This window comes from Amblyomma americanum, chromosome 10 (genome assembly GCF_052857255.1).
Source record: "Amblyomma americanum isolate KBUSLIRL-KWMA chromosome 10, ASM5285725v1, whole genome shotgun sequence".
In the NCBI taxonomy this organism is placed as follows: Eukaryota; Metazoa; Arthropoda; class Arachnida; order Ixodida; family Ixodidae; genus Amblyomma; species Amblyomma americanum.
Window position 1 is genome coordinate 46,034,954 of NC_135506.1, and position 25,936 is coordinate 46,060,889.

General features: G+C 48.4%; 1 pseudogene across 1 annotated transcript; it reads right to left on the minus strand.

Annotated features, from left to right (window-relative positions):
- Positions 1-285: 285 nt before the first annotated feature.
- Positions 286-24,396, minus strand: LOC144107689 (uncharacterized; annotated as a pseudogene). Its single transcript, XR_013309355.1, has 5 exons — positions 24,257-24,396; positions 4,778-5,064; positions 3,109-3,748; positions 1,529-2,348; positions 286-864 (listed from the first exon to the last, which is right to left on the minus strand). The product of XR_013309355.1 is annotated as an uncharacterized LOC144107689 (transcript).
- Between the last annotated feature and the right edge of the window lie 1,540 nt (positions 24,397-25,936).

Genomic DNA, 25,936 nt, shown 5'->3' on the forward strand with positions numbered 1-25,936 from the left:
AAATACCAACTGGATAATGCCTTTATAAACAAGAAGCACCGCACTACATCGAAACCACACGCCAGGACATAGGAAGAAGGATAGCTAGGTCCGGTAAATCTTAGGTGGCTCCAGCGGCATGCTCGATATCCTGGACAAGTTAGTAAGGGTTCAACGCTTAAACAAAGGAAGATTTACGAGCGACGAAGACCAACAGCGTATGTCCGCCCTTAACGTAAGCTCGCCTCAGGTCCACTCGTGCAGTGCTGTTCGGCTGAACGAACGGGTCCAATCTGACAAAAAATCAAACTGAATCGCAAGCCTTTGTGGTGACACTGACGGCGCTTCCCAAGGCCTCGACATCGCTATCACCTTTCGAACGAAGGTCGCTGCTTCAGGGCAATTCTTTAAACAGGAACCCCGACAGTGGCGCAAGTGCAGTGCTAGTGCACCGGGGTCGCCGTCACTGTGGGCTTGATCCTGAGCCAGGGGAACTTGGCACCCTTGGGAATGGGACTTGGTCCGGCGGATGTCCGCTCTCCGAGGCGGCTCGCTTCGGGCGGCTCGAGGACGCCTTGGACTTGTGGCTCTTGGAGCCCCCGCTCCGGGAGCTCTTTGTCCTTGTGCAGGACGGACTGGCTCCGGGAAACGCGCAGCGAGTCCTCGGACGGCGTCGTGTGGTGGCTCACAGCGGGAATGTAGAGGACCACAGTGTCCCGCTGGTAGGCGGGCTCACTCGTCACCGAGCCGGCCACCGAGCCGGCAGCCGATCCCGAAACCAGACCCGGAGGAGGACCTGTGGGGCTGGTGTGGCTGCGGGGGCCGCGTGGAGAAGACGACTTGGAGACACGGCCGTTGGACGAAGACGCGGCGGCTCTCGCCTGCCTTGCCTGTGAGACGGTGCATAAGCCAATAAGACGAATGCCTATTTAGGCTGCTGAATATTAGGAAGTGGCCTTCTGAATACCCCCAAAATACCCATTTTATTCGTTGCCTGAGAACCTAACCCTTTTTTTTTTCTTCATCTTGCAAAGCTTAATGCTAAACGTGCAAGCGTCCACATAAAGTCACGACAACACCTCAAATAAAATAAAAAACTAGAGCGCTGTACTTCATTCTTCTTACGATATGTACCGTTTCATGCACTGTATCTCAGATGTGCTGCGTTCGTTACCGGTAATATATCTATCGTGGCATTGTTTTTCTCTCCGCCTTTACGACAACTGGCTCCATCGTCAGCTACTAACCAAACACTTATTTATGTCAAGGAGGCAATAGATGATGCGACAAGCGCATCTTACGAATGACGCTGCTGAGTAGCCTCCGGTTTTAAATAGCTTAGAATCCACAGAACAAATCCTGTCTGAATATGCTTTTTAGCTGTGCTCTTCTGGGTACCCCTGTGTCCACAACGCTTGTTCGTTTTTCTAACTGCAATACTACACCCAACGACACAGTCACGTGTTCTCTGCCAGTGTGAAGGCCCGGTTCTCGTAAACGACTGACTCTAGCAGTGAACATTGACATCTCTTCATTGCTGTAAATTTACTCGCCTGATAGGCAAGCAGCCAGGCCACCTCGAACTGAGGTTTGGTCCGAGCTGACGGATCGTGGTCCGCGTGACGGCGACCGCCGGCGGTGGGTCCTTGACAGGCTGCCAGTCTCGAGCAAGGCGGGCGACGTGTCTGGGAGCTCGACGTCTTCTTCTTGGACGACCGGTCTCCACCCAGCGTAGCGGTTGTACGTGAAAACGTAGCCGCTGCTTGGCACCGTGACGTCCGCGTCGGCCATGCCTCGACGGTAGTCCTTGTCGATGTCCCGGACCCCACACCCCGGACGTGGACGTCGTGGGCGACCCCGTACGCGACCTCTCGTTGTCCGAAACCCTGGCCGGTACGTTCTCGTAGCTGAGCTCGCGCTTCTTGGAGTCGTAGGCCTTGAGCACGCTACCGGCCTGCTGCCATCGTGGCCCAGGACCCCCGGCTCGCTGGTGATGCTAGAGGTGTCCGAGTCGCGCCTCTTGCTGCTGTCTTCGTGTTCCCAGCGGCCCAAGTTGAAGCCGAAGCTGCGGCTAGACGACTTCACTCTTCGAATGCTGCCGTACTCTGGCTCAGGCGTCGTGGACACATCGCCTCGCCTCAGCGTCGGCGTTGAGGACGACGCTCTGCTTCTGTCGTAGTACTCGTAGGTCGCGTTCGACGTAGCGCGGGCTGGAGGTGATGGGGTAGTCCACCACTACTTCGGGATGGTGGACGTGAATCTCGGGCGTCCTTGAAGGTCGTTGTTTTCTTGCTCTTGTCCACCTGGCTGTACAGGTGCGAGACATCGCCACTGGTCGCGAAGAACTCTTCCAAGTCGAAGGGCTTGACCTGGGTGGGACAGTGCAGAGAAATGAATGACCCTCGAAGTACTGAAAAGAGAGTTTCTGCGGAACCATTTCGATTTTTTTTTGTCACAGGAACAGCGCTAACAGCCCAAAAACACATACGTCAAAAGCACTGCGGTTTTCTCGTATTCATTTCTATTTTGAGAAATAGAACAGAACTTCATTTTGTATCATGAATTTTCCTTTATAACAGGTTTTTATTTCATTCCTCTCTCGAAACTAATTTTTTCTGAAAACGGCCGGGCATGAGGATATATCCCCGATACATGAACAAAGCAACGATAGCTACGACACCGGCCTGCCGTGTGGGCTTAAATAAACTTAGTTTGTCTGGGACAGACATGCCATTTACAAAGTGTGCCTTACTACGCGTACTTAAACTTAAAAAAGTGTAAGAGCTTAAAGCTTAAAAAGCATGCGTTGCCTTCTGCGTCTCTGGCACTCCAATACCTAAGGCTATTCAAGAATGCGCACGAATTCAAGAAAAAGTAAACGAAAAATTGTATGGCATTTTTAATGCATTGATGCACAACCCTGTATATATTCAAGAGTTTTCTGTGCTCGCCCGCAAGCGTATCCCTGATGCACCGGCACATGAGTGCACAATTAACGACCTCCACACGGCGCCTTGCTTACAGTTCAGCTAGATCAGACCACCGCATTCGGCTTGACTTTTTGTGCCGAATCTAAGGGCATCTTGCACAGAAACGACCCCCAGCTCCGTGTGTTACAGCAGCACTAACCTGTGTCGCCTTGTCCACCATGATGGGCATCTCTTCCTCCTCCTCAACAGGTTCGTTTTCCTTGTTCTCGTTGTTGTTGACCTCTTCGAAGTCTTCTTCCCTCACCAGAGTGCCCGTGCCCGCGGTCTGGGCCGGCTTCTTCGAAGCGGACGACCTTTTTCGGGTCAAAGGCGCCAGGATGACCTTAACGCCATCGACGAGACGGTTGCTGCGCTTGGGCGCCGGACTCCTCTGGAGTTCGATCGGGGTCCCGGTCTCGTGTACTCCTCCACGGAGTAGCTCCGCACCACGGACGGGAGGAGGGGGTGGCAACGGCGGCGGGGGGCGAGGATTCCTCGAACTGCTTGCCGGCTGGTCGTGCCGCAGCGTGGCCTCGCGGTCGAACTTCTGGACGATCTTGCGCACGTGGTTTGCGCTTGACCACTGGGGAGTCGGGTCTCCGTCGTGGCGACCGCGACGACGCCGAGGACGCAGTTCTGCCCACGGACGTTGTCGTGCGTGGTGCCCGGACGAGTCCGACACGGTGATCTCGTGCGGAATGGTTTGCTCTTCGGTATGCGGCTGGCCGCGCCGGTCTTGTCGTGATGGTGTCGGTTCTTGTAGACCTTGAACCAGACTTTTTCTCGGGAGAAGTGGGCGCCTGGATTCGTGGAGAGGTGCAGGATTAGTTATACGTATACAACGATCGTTCACTTCCGAACTGGCTCAAATCAGACGAGGCCTACATAATGCCAGCGTTGTTCCCCTCGGGGAGTTTTCCTTTTTTGCACGGAATTTTAGGAGTAAAATTTGGCGAAAAGGCAATCTTCATAAGTCTTCAGGGAATGTTAAGAACTGAAATTATTTCTTTTTTGTTTTTTAATTATTAGACTTTTCAAACCACTGCAGGAAAAGGGATCCCAAATAGGGATTTTGGGTTCTTCTTAAGGGTAATTTTTTACAGCACGGGACACCGGTGTATAATTCCTCCAGGTGCTGATTTATGAACGAAGGTTAACAAAGCACCGCAGCACACAGTCTACATGCTGTACCAATTAACTGTATGCAAAATCTTTAGTTCTCTGCACCCAGTCTTCTTAAAAATGTCGACCACCTAACAGAAAAAATTTCACCAACACATCGCTCGAATATTCGGTGCACATCAAGAAATTCTTTAAAGCACCTGATCCGTGGGGCAAGCATTCCGTAAGGTCATGATTTTAGAGGTGTGCTGAAGCTACTACCATAACGCCTAAATCAAGTGCACCTGTTCACCATACCTAAAATGTTCTTTATGACAGAAATATAACCCTTCATTATGCGGGCGCGAGTGTAATATAGGTTGTAGAGAGTATACGACGACGTGACAGTGGTCGCCATTTTGGAGTACGTAGAGCAGGGTGAAAGGCCACATGCGTGAATAATCCGCTTATCGCCACCTTCTCCGGCCTGCACCGCTGAGGTGCGTGCGGTACAACAAAATGGCGCCCGTGATGTCACGTGAATACTAGCCGTTATTGTTGTTCTGAACAGCTGCCTCACAGGCACGCGAGAACTGCAAGAAAGCTGGCCGCTTGAAACTGCAAGCAGAGCCTACTCTGCTGCCGCGCCTTCGAGAACAGTAAGAGGTTAGCATCCCTAGGCACGTCACAAAAAATCAAAGCTAGTGCTGCAGATCTACCATGCTAACCTGAGCGGCGGGGTCCAGGACTTCGCCATTGCCGGCGTGGGAGACCGAGTTGGAGCTGCCCTCGTGTCTGCGGGGGAACTTCTTGACCCGGACGGCCCGGCTGAAGCTGACCTTCTTTCCGGCCGAACCCCGGGACTCGGCGCTACGTCCGGAGGCGTCCGAGTTGTCCGACCGGGTCGAGTCGGCCCGGTGGACGGCGGCGCTCGGCATGCTGCCGCCGCTGACTCCGCCGCCGCCGCTGGGCCGAGTGCCCTGCCGGCTGGGGACTGCGCTGGCGATCCACGGTCCTGCAGGGAGACCAAAAGGAATGGTACTCGTGAGTGAAGGCCTCGAACTAACTCTTGAGCTCGCCCTCTTTGCTGTGGGGGATACTAAGCAGGGTACTGGAGAAAGATAGAGAGAAAGACGAACGGAAAGGCAGGGAGCTTAACTAGGCGATGCCCAGTATGCTACCCTACGCGCGGGAAGGGGAATGGAGGGAGAGATAGAAAGAGGAGAGAGGAAAGGGGGACACTTCTCTGGCGCTGGCGCTTATAATAATAATAATAATTGGTTTTTGGGGAAAGGAAATGGCGCAGTATCTGTCTCGTATATCGGCGGACACCTGAACCGCGCCGTAAGGGAAGGGATAAAGGAGGGAGTGAAAGATGAAAGGAAGAAAGAGGTGCCGTAGTGGAGGGCTCCGGAATAATTTAGACCACCTGGGGATCTTTAGTGTGCACTGACATCGCACAGCACATGGCCGCCTTAGCGTTTTTCCACCATAAAAACGCAGCCGCCGCGGTCAAGGGTTCGAGCCCGGGAACTCCGGATCAGTAGTCGAGCGCCCTAACCACTGAGCCACCGCGGCGGGGCGACTTTGGCGATTCATGTTTCAGGGTAAAGGGTCTACCAAGGTACTTATTTATAAACCGTTTGTGAAGAATATTTCGTTGCCAAGTAGAAACTATCTTTTCGATAAAATGTGGGGCTCTTTATTGAAATGGCTGAAGTAATTACCATTAATAACTTTAGCGAGAAAAATTTCCCGGTCATGTGGCAACCCTTGGAATTTTTCAGAAAAATGCAAAAGTTGGTGTCAGAAAAAAATTGCTCAAAAAATGAATTATTTTACTTTTGCGCTTGAAAAGTTTTTAGCGATAATGAACATGCATTGTGATTTTTATTCGCGCAGCAAAAAAAAATTATGTTGCAATTTTTTGTGCTGCTTTATTTCATTAGTTTTCGCAAGAAACACCGTTTTTGTAATTTTGTTTATACTCTTTCGCGACATTGGCGAGCAACATGACAAGTTTCGCCGCTTTCCTATAATATGTACTATCTCATTAAATTGTTCAAACTATGATACAACGCAGTATATTTCCGGAAAAAATTGTTGAACTTAAAAAATATGATGCGCAGCGCTTTCGGACATAATTTTCGTGCAGAGACAGTCTTAGTAAAAAAAAATACATTGTCGCTCAATTGATAGCTAGTTGCATTGAAATTTTGCTCACCGATTTTTATCGGAGCCTTTTTTGTTTTAAGCGAGAAAAAAAATTTTGAAGTTCAGCGCTGCACCATGGTTCCCCCGTACCGCCACTGCACTGCTCGGCATGCTTTTGCCGGTTTCCGATAGTCGTACGCTGCCCGGGAAGCGCGCTGCAGCGAGCATTAAAAAGATAAGAGTGCTCCAGGGGGCTCTGTGTCGTCAACGGAGCCTGTGTGTTGGCCGGCTGCAAAGTCAAAATTGGTCCACGGTGCAGTGACTACTGTCGGGACGGCTTAATCGCAGTGGCTCAGTACGCATGACGTAGGGAAACGAAATTCGGCATTCACCAGTGCTACATGGGCCGATCGCTAGGCGGCGCAAAAAGCGGTGTTGTGATGGCGGCAGCAAGGTAGCCTTAGTAGGCTGCGCGCTGTTCGTAAGACGCCACCTACTCCGCGACTTCGGCAGTGGTAATGTCAACAACACAAGAACCTATGCAAGCAAGTCAGTCTTGCGGTCCTTGAAAATCGTCATGGAGGTGAGCCGCCATATTTCAGTCATACTACGGCTATAAGCGTAATTTAAACCGAACATAAAGGAGGAATCGAGAATACATGATCGAATAGTAGCCCATCAGGATTGATAAAATGAATGATGGAAATCCTTCTTTGATAATAAACAACGGCAGTGCGCTAACTATATTTTAGGGTGCTGATACTATTAATAACGATCGAGATATCGGCCACAACATCTTTTCTCTTTCTATACTAGCCGCCGCGATGGATGAGTGGATATGTCGTACTCAGCGGCGGAACCTACGGAAGCGGATTCGATCCTGGCCGCGGATGTCACGGCCACGGCCGTGTTCTGCAGTGCAGTGGCGGTACGGGCAACCATGCCTCGAGGTGCAGCGCTGGTTTTTCGATATTTTTTTTTCGATTAAAACAAAAAAAATCTTATAAAAAACGCTGCACAAAATTTCGACGCAATTGGTTATCAACTGAGCTTCAATTTATACTTTTACTCGGAACGCCTCTGTACGAAATTTGTGCCCAAAAATGATGCACAGCACTTTTTTAGTTCTTTTTTTTTCTGAAATATACCGTGTTGTATCATACTTTGAACAATTTAATCAGACAGTACGTATTATAGAGGCGAAACATGTGGTGTTGCTCACGAATCTCCTGAAAGGGTATAAAAAAATTGCAAAAACGGTGAACTTAGGGGGAAAATAATGTCATAAACCAACCCAAAAAAAATTTGTACTACTATTTTTTTCGCTTTTCGCTATGTGCTATGCGATGCCAGTGTCCACCCAAATAAAAATGGTCTATAGACTTTCTATAGACTTCTTCAATACTCTATTTCTTTCCTATAGATATTTCCTTTTCTCTATTTATAGTCAATAGACTGTGTATAGAAAAAAACTGTACTAAAATTGTATGGCCATAAATCCAAGATCGTCTATAGACTGTTTATAGGATTTGTGTTACAACTAGCCTATAGTATGTGTTCATAGAAAGTCTATAGACATAATTGACAAAAGTTATGGGAAGTCACTAGACTTTCTAAGGAAATTTTGGTAAAGGCATTAAGAGCCCTGAGAGTTCTAACTTCATCCGAAGCCCTCCACTACGGCCGTCCCTCGTAGCCTATGCATATTTCTGCGGGGTGTTTGACCCCACTTTCCATACCACGCGTATTCTGAATCATCCCAAATGAGCACGGAATAAACGCCGAACCTCAAATGACAACCGATGTCCAGAGTTCGTGCCAATCATTTCTTTCGCACGCATAGTCTTCTATGCCGTAAAACCCGCCATTAGCTTTCTGGGCCTTCATCCAGGCTCTCAGCGTGCCCAATTTCGACTTCGAAATTCGGCAAAGTAGCTCGTGCCAGTTTCCGGTCGACGCACGCGAGTCACCCAATGCAAATTTCTGCGAGCTGTGGCGCGTTTCAGACAGCGCGCCCGCGTCCTCTTTGTGCACCCAGTGTGCCATGCGTGTGCACATTTTTTCGCCTAACAAAGAACAAGGGCTACACTGAGGAAGGCTGGCGAGGGGGGTCCTCGGGTGGTTACTGCGTCGTCACAGGAGGCTAGTCCCTTTATAATTGTGCCCCCCCTCCCCCTCACTGTCAAATGGAAGCACGCATGCGTGCAATGGGGCTTGCCCTTTTCCAGAAAAATTTTAAAAAAATGCCCTGGTCGTGGGCCTCATTGTCGCTAGATGGCGCCTCCGTCGTGATACGAAGTACAGTCGAACCTCCATAATTCAGTCTCGAAAGGGAGCGGAAAGTTATTCGAATTATGCGGAGTTCGAGTTAAGAGGAGCCTTTGAAATACACTTGATGTTGACAAGACCAAAGTGTCATTTCGATTAATAAAGAAGTTCGAAATAGCGGAGTTTCATTAATGAGATTGCATTACATAAAACACTCTATTTTGTATCAGAAAAATAATAGCATATCGTGGGCCAACTCCCTCCTTTTTTTTCGGATAAAAAAGTAAAATTTTCACTGAATGCAATCTCATAAATGAAACTCCGCTAATTCGAACTTCCTTATTAACCGAAATGACACTTTGGTATCGTCAACATTACGTGTATTACAAAGGCTCCCCTCAACTCGAACTCCGCACAACTAGAATAACTACAGTCCCCGTAGAAATTGAGTTATGGAGATGCTACTGTACTTCGTTTCACTTCCGAAGGTGCCATCTAGCTGCAAAGGCTGTCGTGGGCCCATCCGCTCCTACCTGCCGCGGTGGCTCAGTGCTTCCCGCGCTCGGCTACTGATCCGGAGTTCCCGGGCTCCAACCCGACCGCGGCGGCTGCGTTTTTATGGAGGAAAAACGCTAAGGCGCCCGTGTGCTGTGCGATGTCAGTGCCCGGAAAGATCCCGAGGTGGTCGAAATTATTCCGGAGCCCTCCACTACGGCCCCTCTTTCTTCCTTTCTTCTTTCACTCCCTCCTTTATCCCTTCCCTTACAGCGCGGTTCAGGTGTCTGCCAAGGTGTGACACAGACACTGCGCAAAACGTGCACTGACATCGCACAGCACAGCCGCCCGTGTGCTGTGCGATGTCAGTGCACGTTAAAGATCCCCAGGTGGTCGAAATCATTCCGGAGCCCTCCATTAAGGCCCCTCTTTCTTGCTTTCTTCTTTCACTCCCTCCTTTATCCCTTCCCTTAGAGCGCGGTTCAGGTGTCCGCCAAGGTGTGACACAGATACTGCGCCAAACGTGCACTGACATCGCACAGCACAGGCGCCCGTGTGTTGTGCGATGTCAGTGAACGTTAAACATCCCCAGGTTCTCGAAATTATTCCGGAGCCCTCCACTACGGCACCTAATTCTTCCTTTCTTCTTTCACTCCCTCTCTTATCCCTTCCCTTACGGCGCGGTTCAGGTGTCCAACGATATATGAGACAGATGCTGCTCCATTTCCTTTCCCCGCAAAAAAAAAAACAATTATTATTATTATAAATTGTCCACACAGACATCTTTTAATTCTGTCCACTAGATGTCGCCACATGCCACGCCTAATCTCCGTCCCGTCGGCGCGTCATGTCTACGTGCCTTGGCGAAGAATGCCCGCCGACGTTCACGTACGCGTCACTTGTGCGGGCGCAGCGAGCCGAACGGCCCATTGCAACGAGGCCACGTGTGGGAAGGCCCGGCGGCACCGCAGCGCAGCGGGCGGGCGACGCTGTCGACGGCGGTTCCCGGTAGCACGGAAGCGTGCCGCAAGTGTGTGTGTGTAGTACGCACTACGCCAGACTGATTCCCTTTTAAAGGCGCTGTGACCTTGCCGAACACCTCTGTGGGACGCGCGCCAGCTACGTGTATATATATACTGCGGCGTCCCGCTGGCCCCCCTTCTTTTTGCCATCTTTGCTATTGGTTTCGTTCGCCTTTTTTCATCGCTAGGTGTCGTGCGTCGGCGGGTAATCCGCCTCCTTAATTCCTTACTTGGCCGCCGCGCAAACACCATAAAGATCTCGAAGCGATAGAAGGGGATCATCGGTTGGCCGCATATTATTCACAAACCCGAGGACCAACCTGCTGCCTACATTGCGGTTCTTAGTCACGCAAAAACGTGAATAATCCGCGTTTCTTCGGCCGCCATATGCTAATCACCATGAGCTGCCCCCGGGCATCTGTCCACGAGAACAGCGCTTTTTTCTTCGACTTGTGTGGCTGCAGACGCAAAAAAAAAATAATAATAATGAACGGCGGGAAAAAAATCAAAGATCCGGGAGTTTATTTGTAGCCAGAGCACCCGTTTGTTTCGCCGCTGCTTCTTCCATGTGTTAGCCGATAATTGACGTGTTTTGCGTGGTTCCCGCTCAGCAAGATAGCCCAGAGCAGGTAGCCATTAGAGGGCTTTGTAGATGCAGCGAACCCTGCAACCAGCGGCGTAGGCTCGGAAAAGCCTGCGACTGCGGGCAATGTATGAGGACACTGGTCAGGTTAGAACCGCACTGGCCTTCCTCTTAATAGCTATTCTTAAGTCGTTGCGCCTTCGGGTGGCAGGAACGGGCGTTACGTGGTCAGTCACTGAATTTACGAATCATTACCCTTGGTTATCATAAAGTGCGGTATCGTGACCGCTTAACGTATGGCCGTCGGCGTTTGACAAGTCGTGGTGGTTAATATCTCAGCATAGTAGAAAATTGGGCACGATGGGCTGCACCCATTAGGAAGGGAACGGCGCATTAGACGACGAAAATGAAGAAAAAAACAATAATAAAGCACTCGGCTGTTCCTGTGACTCTGCCTACACTGAGTCAGCCGGCCTTTACACAGTACTGCGAGAGAGGGTACGTTTCATTGAGGACACTACGTTTCGTAATCTGTAGGTTACATGTTTCACCTAACCCAGCACTTTATAGGCGTGGTGGATTTAATGCAGCAGAACGCGATATGCAGGAGGCTTTTTGGCTGGGCCGGCCAGGCTATTCGAAGACCTATGCTCAAAGCTAAACAAAGAGTGAAATGGGACTAACTGCAGCAGTTAGACTCCACGAGAAACGCTGTCCTGTGAGAGTAGAAGAGTGTACTATGACTTAGTGCTATGAGTGTACTATGACTATGATCTTAGTATGAGGGACTAAACGTAGTGGAAACGCAGCTAGTCCCCAAAAAATTCTAACCCTTACACCATTTTATTCCCTTTCTGGGTAAAAGTTTCTAGCGCAGGGGTTGAATATAGGGCATAAGTTTCCTTGCAGTACTTTGTTTCCTTATTTGTTCGTGTCTGACGTTTCGATGGGAAACCTGAGTGATGTAAAACCAGGACCGCCTGCGCAGCGTTTCGCTTCGTAGACCTGCGGGTCGATTTCATCAAGCCGTTTCGCGGCGGTACTGCTCAAACATATCCAGTGTTTTGCGGTAAGCCGCGCGACATTGACACAGCGGTCCACCACCCCACTGTCAAATTGTCGGTAGTTTTCTCAACGTGCGTCGCGTTGTGCATTCGAATAGTCTCCAATATTTGCATTTTTTCTCCTCACTTCCGTTTTGTGGCGCAGAAATGGGAGAAAGCAGAGAGTAATGCTTTCTAGAATGGCGATGGACCGGTCCGTTTAGTCAGGGCCAGAGCTTGAACGGAATCGTTTAGTCTCTCTATTCTTCTCACTTGGAGAACATACGAATGCTTATGCAGCGGCTTGGAAAAAAACTACGTCGACGAAAGCAGTCAGTTTCTTCTTTCACTCCCTCCTTTATCCTTTCCCTTACGGCGCGGTTCAGGTGTCCAACGATATATGAGACAGATACTGCGCCATTTCCTTTCCCCCAGAACCAATTCTTATTTATTATTATTATCGAGCAGTCAGGAAGAGAGAGATAGAACAAAGGAAAGGAAGAGAGGGAGGTTAACCGGGAAGTGCCCGATTGGCTTCCCTGCTGGTGAGGAAGAGGATAAAGGGAGCAAGAGGGAAAAGAGAAGGAAAGCTCAATTCCCTGTTTGGAACGTGGTCATGTTCTCCTTTAGTCCGTTACAACACAGGACACCCACAGTGGGTGTTCAGTCTGTCATTCAAACATGCGCTTCATACTTGAGGAACGCCTGGACGGCTGTCCTAGCTCACGAAGGTTGGGGCCAAGGTCCCAGAATTCAGGCCTTTCCTAAGGGACTCCCTTCCCTCACGGCGCGGTTCACGTGTCCGCCGATATATGAGACAGATACTGCGCCATTTCCTTTCCCCCAGAAAACGATTATTATTATTATTATTATTATTATTATTATTATTATTATTATTATTATTATTATTATTATTATTATTATTATTATTATTATTATTATTATTATTATTATTATTATTATTAAGGGACTAGAATGCAAGCGGCGGAGTTCTGCTTATATAGTTACACTCGTTGGCTGTCAAAGAGAGGGCGGTCATTGAGTGAGAGCACCTACAGTGCTCACATGCTGAAGAGTCCGCCATTGTTGCTAGTGAGAATAAACGTTCGTTAACGGCACTTCCAGCCACAGGCGACACAATGAGTTACATGGCAGCGGGAAAGGCCGAGTGGCAGCTTGAATTTTAGACACAGGTCGAGATTGTGCGTCGTGCTGCGACTCTATGCCCCCGCCGCGGTGGCTCAGTGGTTAGGACGCTCGACTACTGATCCGGAGTTCCCGGGTTCGAACCCAACCGCGGCGGCGGCGTTTTTATGGAGGAAAAACGCAAAGGCACCCGTGTGCTGTGCGATGTCAGCGCACGTCAAAGATCCCCAGGTGGTCTAAATTATTCCGGAGCCCTCCACTACGGCACCTCTTTATTCTTTCACTCCCCTCCTTTATCCCTTCCCGTATACGGCGCGGTTCAGGTGTCCAACGATATATGAGACAGATACTGCGCCATTTGCTTTCCCCAAAAACATTATTATTATTATTATTATTATTATTATTATTATTATTATTATTATTATTATTATTATTATTATTATTATTATTATTATTATTATTATTATTATTATTATTATTATTATTATTATTATTATTCGACTCTATGAACTCACTACCGTGTCGCGGGCAAGCGCACAATGCTGCCTTGCGGTGTCGGGCGTTTGCGGAGGAGGTAAATTTGATACAAATATAGTGAATGAGCTTCGAGAGGGGGGTGCCGCAAAACGTTTTTGAAAGCTGCGATCAAGCAGGGTAATGTTTCTCCGACGCCATTTTATTATAACCTGCGTCACGATTTGCTGGCGCTAAAGTGTAGGCTACAATGCTATTGACGCTACCCGATGGTGGGCTTAATTCTGGAGGAAGCCTGGGCAAGACGCGCCCACAGTTTAGAGGCGCTAATAAGATAACAAGAAACCACGACACAAACTCCCAAGCAGTTCTCTCCCTCTCTCTCTCTCTCTATTGGGGCGAAGAAGTTATGGGAATAACTGTAGAACATTTACCTACGCCCCGCTGAGCGCCAGCTTCCAGGCACTATATTTGCGCTTGCATCTGCGTTCGTATAATCACAGAAGGCCTCTCCCATTGTCCTGCAGGCGAATACAGCGTTTCATCCATTCCCGTTAGTCAGGACATGATCACATGGCTCTGAATTGTTGAAGTCGTTGAGTTTCCCATGATGCACGTAACTAGTACTGCTAACATAACTATGAAGACTACAATGACGAAGCCAGTAAGCATCTTGTAAACTAGGAAGCGCAAAATACCGGACGACGGACAGAGTAAGGGACACAAGAAACAGGTTCACGAGCGCTACTACTAACTGTTTATTCATGCTGTGGTACAGGGGTTATATAGGAACAGAATGTCGAGCATGCGCGTGGAAAAGGCACAGAAACCGCACATCAGACATGCGCACAAGTTAATAAAAAAAAAGAATCTAAAAAGGCACATTCCGATGAATAAATGTGTACAGACGTGTCACTGACACAACGATCGGACAGCTTTCGGATATAATAAGCCTCTAGAACGAGCCTAGCCTTACACGTCTGTACACGTTTATTCATCGGAATGTGCCTTTTTAGATTCTTTTTTTTTATTAACTTGTGCGCATGTCTGATGTGCGGTTTCTGTGCCTTTTCCACGCGCATGCTCGACATTCTGTTCCTATATAACCCCTGTACCACAGCATGAATAAACAGTTAGTAGTAGCGCTCGTGAACCTGTTTCTTGTGTCCCTTACTCTGTCCGTCGTCCGGTATTTTGCGCTTCCTAGTTTACAACATGCATCACCAACTAGACTGGCAGCTTGCTCTCCTGAACAGTAAGCATCCAACGCTGAGACGTGAAAAAAGCAGAAGCTTCCCTCGGAAACCGCATTTTATCTAAGCATACTACCGCTATAGCACGCACTTACTCTGTCCGCGTACTTTTGAGCTGACCGCCTTCATAGTCATCGCAAGTCCGAGCAGCGTTGAAGACTCAGAGCAGACCTGTGACTCAATAGGGCACATTCGTATGTCAGAAGAGCGCCGACCATCAACTGTGTTCGTTTTTTCAACTTCTTAACAATGTTGGGCGTGCCGACGAAAATCCAGTGGACAGAGATCGACGTATCGTTGACATCATCCGCACAGAAAGGCCAACGGCACCTTTCCTGGCTCAGCCAATGTTGCACTGTTTTATAGTAGTAGTAGTAGAAGTAGAAAACATTTATTCCCAAAAGGTAGGATAGAGAGGCAAAAATACAGATTTTGGGTGGAGTTCTTATTTCAGGACCCCAATGTCCACCGCAGTTGCTTGGGATATCAGCTTTCGCTGCGTCGCCAAGTCAGAGCTGAGCAGGGCAGACTCCCACTGTTCCTCGGAGTGATGTTTGTCTAGTTCGGGGGGCTTGGGACCGGAGCAGCCCCATGTTACATGATATGTTGTTGGAATTCCTCAACACCAGGGGCAGATGCTGTCATATCTGTCGGGGAGGATGATGTGGTACTTGTGTAGGTTAGGAAAGGTGTTCGTCTGTAGTTGTCGCCATTCCCTCGCCTCTGCCGCCGTTAGCTTACGGTGGGGTGGGGGATAGACTTGTCTATGTATTCGGAGAAGGAGGAGGCGCTCGCCGTACGTAGGGGGAGAGGGGTGAGGTCGGGGAGGTTAGTCGCTCGGTTAGTATATCCTCGATCTAGACTGTCCGCGGCCTCGTTTCCCTCGAGCCCCTCGTGCCCAGGAGTCCAAGTGATTTGGTGCTTGCATGTGGAATTTTGAACTTGTGGGGTTGTCAGAATGGGAGCGCGGAGTGTGGAAGTCTGCCAGAGAGGAAGAGGCGACACGCGGACTGGGAGTCGGTAATAATTTTTAACTCATTTCCCGTAGCATCGCCGTGCTGGATTGCGAGGGCAATTGCGGCAGTTTCTGCTACTGTGGGAGAGCAGTTTCGTAGGGAGGCGCTGGCGATTTCCTTGAAATTGGTGTCCAAGACGACCGCCATCGTGTTTGTTGAATCGGGGTACATGGCTGCGTCGACGTATACAGCATTTCGTGCCTGTCGATGTGTGCAGCGCAGATAGTCCACTCGCGCCTTTCGTCGTCCCTTTTGTGAGTCCGAGTGCATGTTCTTCGGGAGTGGAGCTACATACACGCGAGTTCGCAGAGTTGAGGGTAGGTCTCGGTTGTCCTGGACGGCGCGTATGTCAGCCGGGGAACCCACTCTTTCCAAGATTGCGCGTCCAGCTTTGGTGGTGAGGAGGCGTTCCTTTTGCGATGCTAAGACGGATTCCCGAATTTCTTCTATTGTGTTGGTCAGTCCCAGGTCCTAGCGTATAGTATACCTTATAGCAAGTATACCCTGGCAAAGGACAGGGTTAATTGGAGAGACATATGGGAGAAGCCATTGGCCTGCAGTCAGTGCAATCAGGCTGATGATTATGATGATGATGATGATGATGATGATGATGATAATGATATTATGCACTGTGGCATGATAGAATTTTATCTGCACGGTAGGACCATAACATGCATGCGGACAGGACATTTGGCACTCTTTGTGAAAGCACTGACCGTGAGTTCTTAGGGAGAAGCGTCGGTCAAAACTCGGAAAGATTTTTTTCTTTTATTTTAACCCCGATAGCTAGCTGCATCAACGAGTTCTCGTGGGACGACTCCTTGCTCTTTGTGGCAGCGTCAAGACAGAAAACTTCAGCATGTTTTCACTTCACAGTGAAGTAATTGACATTTTAGCAATGAGAATTAAGCACCGCAGTGAGGAAGCCCAAAGCAGTGTTCCCTGCCGACCATGCATCTCCCGTGGTCATGCTGTAATTCAATGGTCTTTAAATCTTCATAGGTGGAAGTGCTTTCCATGCCGGCTCAGGTGTAGTCACTTCCCTCTAAACACCGTTAACGATGCCTGTGGCCATTTCAAGTCTATAGACCTTCGGTTTCAACTAAGTGCTACTGAAAGCACGCAGAAATACATTCATTTTAAAAAACGGTTTTGTGGGGCTCTTCGGGTATATTCGTCACCATGCACTTTCCAGTAACTGAGTATCTTCTTCTCAGTGGTGAAAAACCCCAGAAGATTAAAGATTGTAGGAGGTCCAGCGTACTTTGGGCATGGGACCGCGTTATCTCACCGTAACGCATCTGTCTCTTGTAAACGGTGCAATGGATTACTTTCGAGGCAGTGTCGTTACGTCTTCTTTCTTTCCTGCATGCACTCTACTTGTCCAGAGTGTTTGTTCCGCTCCCTTACCCTTTCGTTTCCCCAGCACAGGCTCCCCCTTGTGGCACAACCTTTGGCGCAACCTCCGTACGGAACAAGAGCCGCCTTGTCGATGCTGGGGCTAGCGGAGAGAAAGCAATTCCCCGCGGGTCGTTTGGGTCGCCCGTTTACAGCCATTACCGGTGCCTGCGCTAGCCCTATCGAGTGGGCACTAAACGACGCTCTGCGGCGTTGTATACTCATCTCGTTGGACGCACGGATGGTGGTACTAGCGTGGTAATGGCCGTCGGCATGGCGTGAGAACGGGCCGTTTCTTCGGGGAGCCGCACTTCTTCCGCCCGCGTGCGTTTTCTAGCTTTCTGGAGTGTATACTAGAGCGAGGCCTTGCTCCCGCGTGAGCGTGTGCACAGCTGAGGCCAACTTTTATACCACTGCTGGCTTAGAAAGTAGAGGTGCAGGCGCCGCGGTTTGTTGCTCTGAATAACGGAGGTGGTTTGGGAGGGATAGACGCGAGCCCCTGGAGTGTGATAGAGAGAAGGGGGTGTCGAAGATATATCGGTGCTTCATCCGCGGCTTGAGTGATGGTGAAGAGCGTGGGTGCTTTTTATGTTTTCCTTTTGCGACAGTATTGAAATTCTGAAAACTTTTGGAGGTCATTCTTAGCAATATGGCGGGGGATTAGAACGGAGGAGGAATTAGTCATATAGCATCCACCCAAGCGCAGCCATGCGAATACAAAAGGAGGTATAGAGTTTTCAAACAAGCTTTGCAGTTGAAGAAAAAGTCGTCCTGGTCCGGGGCTCGAACCCGGGACCACAGCACTGCATCGGCATAGTTCTAAGTACGGAGGCATTCTGGGTCACTTTATGTTGGATGGTTAAATACAATGGTTTTCTCTTTTTATTCACTAAACATTTTCTTTTTCTTCGTTTGTATAGTAGATCAAATACAATTAAACCGCAAAATTCGCTTATGTTATTGTTATCACGCGTTTAAAGGCAGTGTGCAATTTCAGTCTCATACTATAACTTCCAGGGCTCAGCCGCATCATATGTATAGATAGATGACGTCACTTCCGTTGCCTCATTATCATTCCACCTGCATCGCTGGCGCAATAAAAGAAATATTCGCCAAAACTACCTGAAGCGCTACATTGAGAGCATAGCGAAAGCGTTATAGATCTCTTCCATGAACAGCATCGTGGTGGCTGCAGCTCCAAACAAGCCGAACGAATTATGAACCCATAAAAGCATTCAGAATGCTCATTAAATTATGCACTGAACGAACTAAAAAAGAAACTGCTATTTGCTTACTTTTTTTACATGTTTTGACAAAGCAGCGGACGTCACGTGCTATCGACTCGTTTCTGCCATACAGCTTACGTCACTGTTCGAAAAGCCGATGTCCTCGCATGGGCGTGACCATTCTGCGAGCGTTTGGTAAGTGACCTCACCACTGCATCAACAACACGTGGGCTTGGAGCCGTCTGAGGTGTCGGCAGTGCGGGGCTTTGCCACACATCCCAGGCTTCTCCCCCGGACTGACCTGCCTTAATGAATCCAGCCTTCACCCCTACACACAGGCGCCTGTCATCTTCTATTCAATTTTCTCCACCTCCATGCCATTCTCCAACAGTACCTGATAATTCAGGTCTTCGGAATTATCAGGTGGTCCTTAACGTTGCAGAACTGGGCAGGCCATATGGGGATCCGTCGTGAAGAATCTAGTCGGGTATGCTGATGTACATTATAGACAACGGGCACTCCTGGCAACCAGAGCGCGCCTTCGTGAACGATCCTCATAATATTATGAATGCGTACGCGCGATTTTCATCCTTCGTGAAGAAACCGAAAGAGAGATGAAAGACGTTCTTGAAAGCCAAGCTAAGAAGTGAACTATGCTCGGCAAAAACTTTTCTCGCCAATCAATAGAGAACTACAGTGAGTGACCATTCGTAAGAGAGTCACTCCACCATATAGTTCGGCTACAGGATACGGTATGCCTGGCCGCCCGCCACTCTCTTGTCCGTTGCTCGCTGTGGCTCGCTGAGCCCCACGAAGTAGCTGGGGCCGTCTATGGGAGCTTCGTGTAAAAGGACGTGCCTAAAAAATTGCTTGTTATCAAACGTGAGTGACGTTGAAAACATGCAGCTATGCTAGAAATTTGCCTTAAATCACCAGTATTATTAATATAGTATGTTTTAAGAGGAGACTATTAACTGAAACCGGGGACTGCTGCGCAGGAACAGAGGGCGCGTGTTGACTCTGTAGCTTACGGTCCATTGCCAAGGAAAGTTGGCGCCTAGCGTATGTCACGTCGATCGACCGTCTACAATCGGGGACAACTTTCTGTGGCACTATACGGTGGAGCCTATGAGCGCAAGCCATATACTTCCAGGCATGCCTGGTTGGCAGAGATCTGAAGAAAGAACTCTTTGTAATCGTGTTTAAAGTAACCGACACGTTATCCTGTCCAGGAGAGAGCGTTTTCTTTTTTTTACTCGGATAGGTGCGGTAAGTGAAGCAAACGCAAAAAAAAAAAGAGTTGAAGAATGCGGAAATACGGCATTCGGCTACTGGGCTGGAGTACCCGGGTTCAAACCCGACTGCGGCGGCCACGTTTCGATGGAGGCGAAACGCAAAATGGCGCCCGTGTGCTGTGCAATGTCAGTGCACGCTAAAGATCCCCAGGCGGTCGAAATAATTCCGGAGCACTCCACTACGGCACCTCTTTCTTCTGTTCTTCTTTCACTTCTTCTTTTATCCCTTCCTTACGGCGTGGTTTGGGTGTCCACCGAGATACGTGAGACAGTTACTGCGCCATTTCCTATCTTCAAAGCCAACTTTCAATTCTTTTTTCAAATGCTTAAATTGTGGCCTTGTAGCTGTGTTCTACACACGTTTAAAATATCCGTACACAGATGTCGACGCACGGTAGCGCTACGAAGAGCAGGCGTTGAGAACGTAATGAACATTTCACTGTCAGTGGTACTGAAACAACCACCTTTATCTTTAAGCTGCAAAACATACAACAGGATCAAGATTTCGACAGAATGCACTGCATCGTTTCAAGTGAAGCGCAGTTAACGCAGAGCGGATGGGGTCCTGACCGAAGCTGTATACCGATAGCTGTTCGTGAGACAACAAATAAATATTAATGGTGAAAATTTCCGTGTCCCTTGGTTGTTTTTTAAGCAAACAAAGCAGCGCCTTCCGTTAATATTCGCCGTCATAAAGGCATCTAGGCATAGAGACGCAACCTAAATAAATGATGGTCAATTAGGCCAAATGCGAATTAAGTGCACTAGCAGTTCAGTTTTTCACTTCGCTTCCGGTATTGAGATCCAGAGTTCACTGGAGGCAGTCAATCGGACGACGATGATTGGTTAATGACCATATGTGCGGAATTGGTCATTCTCTACATTCATAGACCCCTGGGAGTCTCCCTACCACTCCTGGCGCAGTGGTGCAGCGGTCAAGCGATGCGTCCCTGCCCTTCTATGGCAGGTGCTGCCGTCGGTGGGACTTACCCTTACAAAAATGGTCTATAGACAGTCTATAGACTTCTTAAAGACTCTATTGCATTTCTATATACATTTATAGACTGTCGATAGACAAAAGTCTACTAAAAGTGTATGGACATAAATATATAGATTGTCTATAGACTGTCTGTAGGATTTGTATTGCCTATAGACTGTTCTCTGGGGTTTGTCTATAAAGAGTCTACAGACTTAATATACAAAAATGTACGGACAGTCTATAAACTGTCTAAAGAATTTTTGTAAGGCTTGGTTTGCTTGGGTTGGGTAGCGACCAAGGTTGCTATTCCCGAGCATCTTCTCGCGATTAATTGAGCTGCCGCCTGATACGGTGAGCAGGTTGCTAGGTTTTATATATGCACATTTATATACCTGGGCAGGTTTACCACCACCCGGTGGGCAGGTGAGCACCCTGACACTCAACAGGCTTCACACAGACAAACAGGCAATACACACAGGGGGCTAAATGCGGGGACTTGCCACTATGAGTGCTAGCGCACTAATAACGCCTTACCCACAACTGCTGGGAACCTTTCCTCTTGACACTGCAGTTGTGACCGTGGGCCACACAGCGGCCCACGTAAGTGCCAACACACGGCAAAGCGACCCATCCACTAGTCCCGTGGCCGCCCTAACATGCGAGCCGGAGACCTAAGTCAAGTGGAAGTCCTTCCGGAGGCCGGGAGGCAACTTCGCGAAGACGCCAACAGCAGTAGGCACGCCGAATGATAAATCGCAGAGGGCGGATTCCATAACGCGTTTTTCTCCCTAGACCAGCGCGAGCTCCGAGCGTACACAGCGCTCCACATCTCCCCCCCCCCCCCTCCCCCTTCTTCGTTTTCCCTCGCTCGGTGTTGTTTACTCCGCCGAGACCTGTGTACAAGGCCGATCGAAACCAGGAGGCGACAGGTGCTAACGGGCTTTCGATGTTGGGCCGACCGACCGAAGGCAGGCCTTTCGCAACGCTGGGCACACGCGGACCTGACGTGCCGAGTCCCGGCTACATTAGGCCGCCTTTTCTTTTTTCTTTTGCACGGGTCATTGCTGTCGCCTCTGTTTTGGCGGTGCTCGCGATGCTACGGCGTCGTTGACGTCATTCGCTGTTGCTGTTGACATTGCGGCCATCCGCGTTGCTCTCGTTAACACTCACGTTACCCGGGTTCACATCGCTTTATTGCGGTGTTTTGCATCGGCGACAGGGGGGCAGTGTTTCATCTTTTTTTTCTCTCTCTGCAACTCACACCACTCAGAGTCGTCGTCGTTTTGTCGCTGTTGTTGTTGTTTTAGTTGTTGTTGTTGTTTTAGTTGCTGTTTTGTTGTTCTTGTTGTTGACAGAATCAGAATAAACACTTCTCTTTCACTTGACATGAAACACAAAGTGTTGAATATCCATCTGAATCTTTTGGCGTCGTATCTGGTGATGGATTCATATCAAAAATTATCAAGTTAAGAACAATCGTTTTCCGAAAGATTAGAGGGGACACTTAAATTCCGCCTTAACAATATTACGCGACAGCGTTAATGGGTTAATGCCCATATATGCGGAATTGGTCATTCTCAACTTTACATACGTAGGAACCTGGGAGTCCTCATGCCACTCCTGGCTCAGTGGTGCAGCAGTTAAGCGATAAGCAACTGCCGTGGAATGGCAAGTGCTGCCACCGGAGGGGCTCGTGCGACGCAAGTTGCTCTTTTCCCGAGCAACCTCTCGCGATCAACCACTCATTTAACTGCCACCTGAAAGTATGGTTAATTTTCTCACCATCCGGTGGGTAGGTTGTGATCACCCCACAAGGTCGCGTGACCTAAGTTGCCCACCAACGTTGCTTCTCCGGGGTGGCTGCGTGGGCCACTTAACGACACCCTATTATCGCTCACAACGCCGACGCCAGATTTCCTGCATAACGGGGCCTTTAACGCTACTGCGTTAGTGCTAGTTCTGCATATTGTATCCCTTAATAAAAGCACTACTGCTTAATTACCGAGTACGCAAAGCTGTATGTTTCTTTGTAAAGGTTATATGAAAGGTTGTTCCATGTTTCAGCCCCTATGAAAAATCGTACGCTGCGGCGATATGTCCTACGAGCTAAGAGCAGTTTACGGCTACTTTCTTGAGCCTTCTTAGGGTAATATTGCCGAAAGCTGAATGAAGATAACTGCCAAGAAGCGTTCGTGCTAATTATCTGGTAGACTAAAATAGCGGTTTTGTTATTGTCCTAGCCGTCGCTGTTGTTGTTGTTGTTGTTGCTTTGTTTGTTGTTGTTGTTGTTGTTGTTGTTGTTGTTGTTGTTGTTTTGTTTGTTTGTTTGTTTGTTGTTGTTGTTGTTGTTGTTGTTGTTGTTGTTGTTGTTGTTGTTGTTGTTGTTGTAGTTGTTGTTGTTGTTGTTGTTGTTGTTGTTGTTGTTGTTGTTGTTGTTGTTGTTGTTGTTGTTGTTGTTGTTGTTGTTGTTGTTGTTGCGGTCGCGGATGCATGTATTTCTTCCTTACACTCGAAGCACGAATACGCCTATATGGGAGTAAGGAAGGGTGTAAATTGTCCTGTAGCTCACTCCCTCTCACAAAAGAGAGTGTGCTAGAGGAGAGATTACTCTATTTTTACTTCTTCCTGCCTAGAGTGTACCTTCCACCCTCACCGTAACCCCTCGAGAATGGATATAAGCGCTGGCGCTCACGGCAAACACGGGTGTAGTGGCGTTTTAGCGTTACTAGTTTGGCCGCTGCCACGGGAAACAGCCAAAGAAAAAGTAGAGCCGAAAAACACGCGTGCTCCGCTCGTTCGGCCTCGAGTGCTGGGTGGAGCCGTTTCGCGATAACAAAACCCGCAAACGCGCCCAGAAATAGGCGGTAGTATGCATGCAGTGAATAACTATTTCCTGCCGCCACTTGGGAAAGGCACTCTTCTGTGATCGAATTCTTCTTTCTTCTTCCCTCGTTCTCTTTCTCATTTTCTCTAGCCAATATTTGAGTGACGCAAGCTTATTTTGGCTTCTATGTGTAGCTTTTTAATGACTTTGTGCGTCATAAACGATGTACTTCGTGAGTTTTTAGTGATCATGTACTCTACTTCGCTGCCCCAGCCCTACGTATGTCTTTTTACATCTGATAGCACCCATCCTTGTCTAAAGTATGAGGAAATAAACGAACACCTTCATAATATTTTTAATCTTCGATGGCAAGCACGCGTAGTGATTTATTCAAGTCCGGGTTTCTTGTGCATCACGTTTAATTGAGAGGAAACTGTGAATTATTGTAAGATACTGTTACGAACACACTCACGCGGACGGTATCATGTGCGACGCGCAGCAAAACCTTGCCTTTAAAGTTTGCCCTTGGCTCGCATCGAACACTTAAAACTGCCATCTAAAACATATGAGGTGCGTTTTGAAAATGAATGACAGAAAACTACAAAACGCACCGAGGAGGGATCTGCGAATGTATTGATTGTTATGGTGCCGTCTTATGATACGCGAAAAAATTGCATTCCTAAAAAACTTGCCCTTGAAAGAAATGTTCTTGTCGAGAACTATTGGGTATGAGATTGGATGCCTTACGCTTTTAAAGACTACGGGCTGCCAGCCACGCCGGCCTGTATAATTTTTTAGTTAACGGAGAAAATTTCCGCGTTCTGGGATTTTCGTGCATCTCGAAGAGCCTCAGATGATCGAAATTGAGCCAGAGCCCTTCAATACGGCGTTATGTCGTAATCCACACGTAACCTTTACACGACAAAAGCAAAATCACTCGTTCTTGTCGCAGCCATTACGAACTAATGATGCAACCTCCATCCGATTCTAACGTTTGTTGTGAAGCCTATGTACATCAAGCCCAGGCTTACTTGAGCGTTCAGACGTGGGTGAGGAAAGGTTGACTTGGACTGGTTGTGGGAAGCGCTGGGCAGAGTCTCTGTGCAGTCATAGCCGGCATCGAAGTCTGTCGCCTCCAGTCAACACCGCAGTCGTTTTAAATGTTCCCATACCTGGAAAAGAAATTAATAATAGTTTGCCTGATACCGAGAGCAATTAACACAACTCGAGTTATGTTGCCCGATGAACGGTTAATAGCAACTTTGGACATTGCATGGTTAGAGTTTTATTTTTTTAGAGCACAGCACTCATGCACCTGTTCTTACGTTCCTACACACCTGACAGGTGGCGTGTTGGCAGGTAGTAGCAGCGTAACACGTCACCTGCCAGCAGTGGCAGGTGTCGCGTGAAGTGCTGCCCTCGATTTTCGCATTTCCGACTATCGTAATCGCCTGTCCATTTTTTTTTCTTTTATGAGGAAGCGATATGCCTCAAATACTGGGAAGACAGCTCGTAACGCAATCCAGCCACCTGTTACGAACTCACCAGCTGCTTTCGCAACTCCTGACGGCTATTTATTATCTGGCGCCTCGGTGTTCGGATTTCGCCATGGTTTTTTGACGTCAGACCTTCCATTTACATCGCACCATATGGTTTCATTTTCGGAAGTTTTGAAGTTTTAAAGCTGCTTTCAACTATACTGTTGCAGTATCAGTAATCAAGTGGCTGCTAACAATGTGACCCTGCTTCCCACTTTTTTTTTCTCGGTCACTTTTTTAGTTTCTTGTGCTCTCACTGCAGTCGAAATAGCCTAAAGAAAAGTCTATGATTTGCTCTCCAATTAGCCGCTCATCTCATATACTGCGGCAAACGTCGAGTGATTGGGTGCAAAAATGACCCCTACTTTGGGCTCCAAAACTCGAATCATAGGTACGAACTTCGCAGTAGAATTGCTTTTTTTTTTTCAGGGTTTTGAGACTCTGCGCAAGCACTTTCCTTTTTCCTTTTATAGGCGTGGACAGAATTGCTCAGCGAGCAGCTGTTCATTCTCGCGTAATGCCGATCGCATATCTTGCGACAAAAAAAAAAGGACAAGAAAAACTCGACCAGGCGCAGGCGTAGAAAAGGTAACAAACAACACGAAGCACAATCACTGCGTCCTTTTTGAAGCACGTCTCCTGGAAACAATGAGACAATCACTCTCGACCCTAATTCGCCGACATTCGTCGCCTCTCTTCTTTTTTTTTTTCTTCTCAAATTCGGTGTTTGCCTCGGGGCAATTATTTCCCAACACGCACGGCAATCTCGCTGCGCCCGCGTCAACGACAAAAGGCAAGAGGGAAGAAAAAATAGAAAAAAAGACACCGAAAACCACTTCACCGAAAGAGAACTTTGGTTAAAAAAGGGCGGCGCTCTTTTGCATAACCTTCGCCTGAATAACGACGCTTTTATTCTTGTAGTTCATTCCGTTTTCTCTTTTTTTTAACTCCTGTTCAAGGCCGCCCGGCGCCCGTTCACTTCCACTTTCTATTCGCTAAGTAGACGAGTGAACTTGCTCGGCCCTCCCCCCCCCCCCCCCCCCTCTCTCTCACTCTCTTTCTCTCTCTCCCTGTTCTTCCTTAGTGCACCTTACGGGCAGTCTTCCATTTCGAAACGACGAGCCGTGATCTGGGAGTTAGGAAGCTTATCTTAGCGCGCCCAGCGGTGCATAT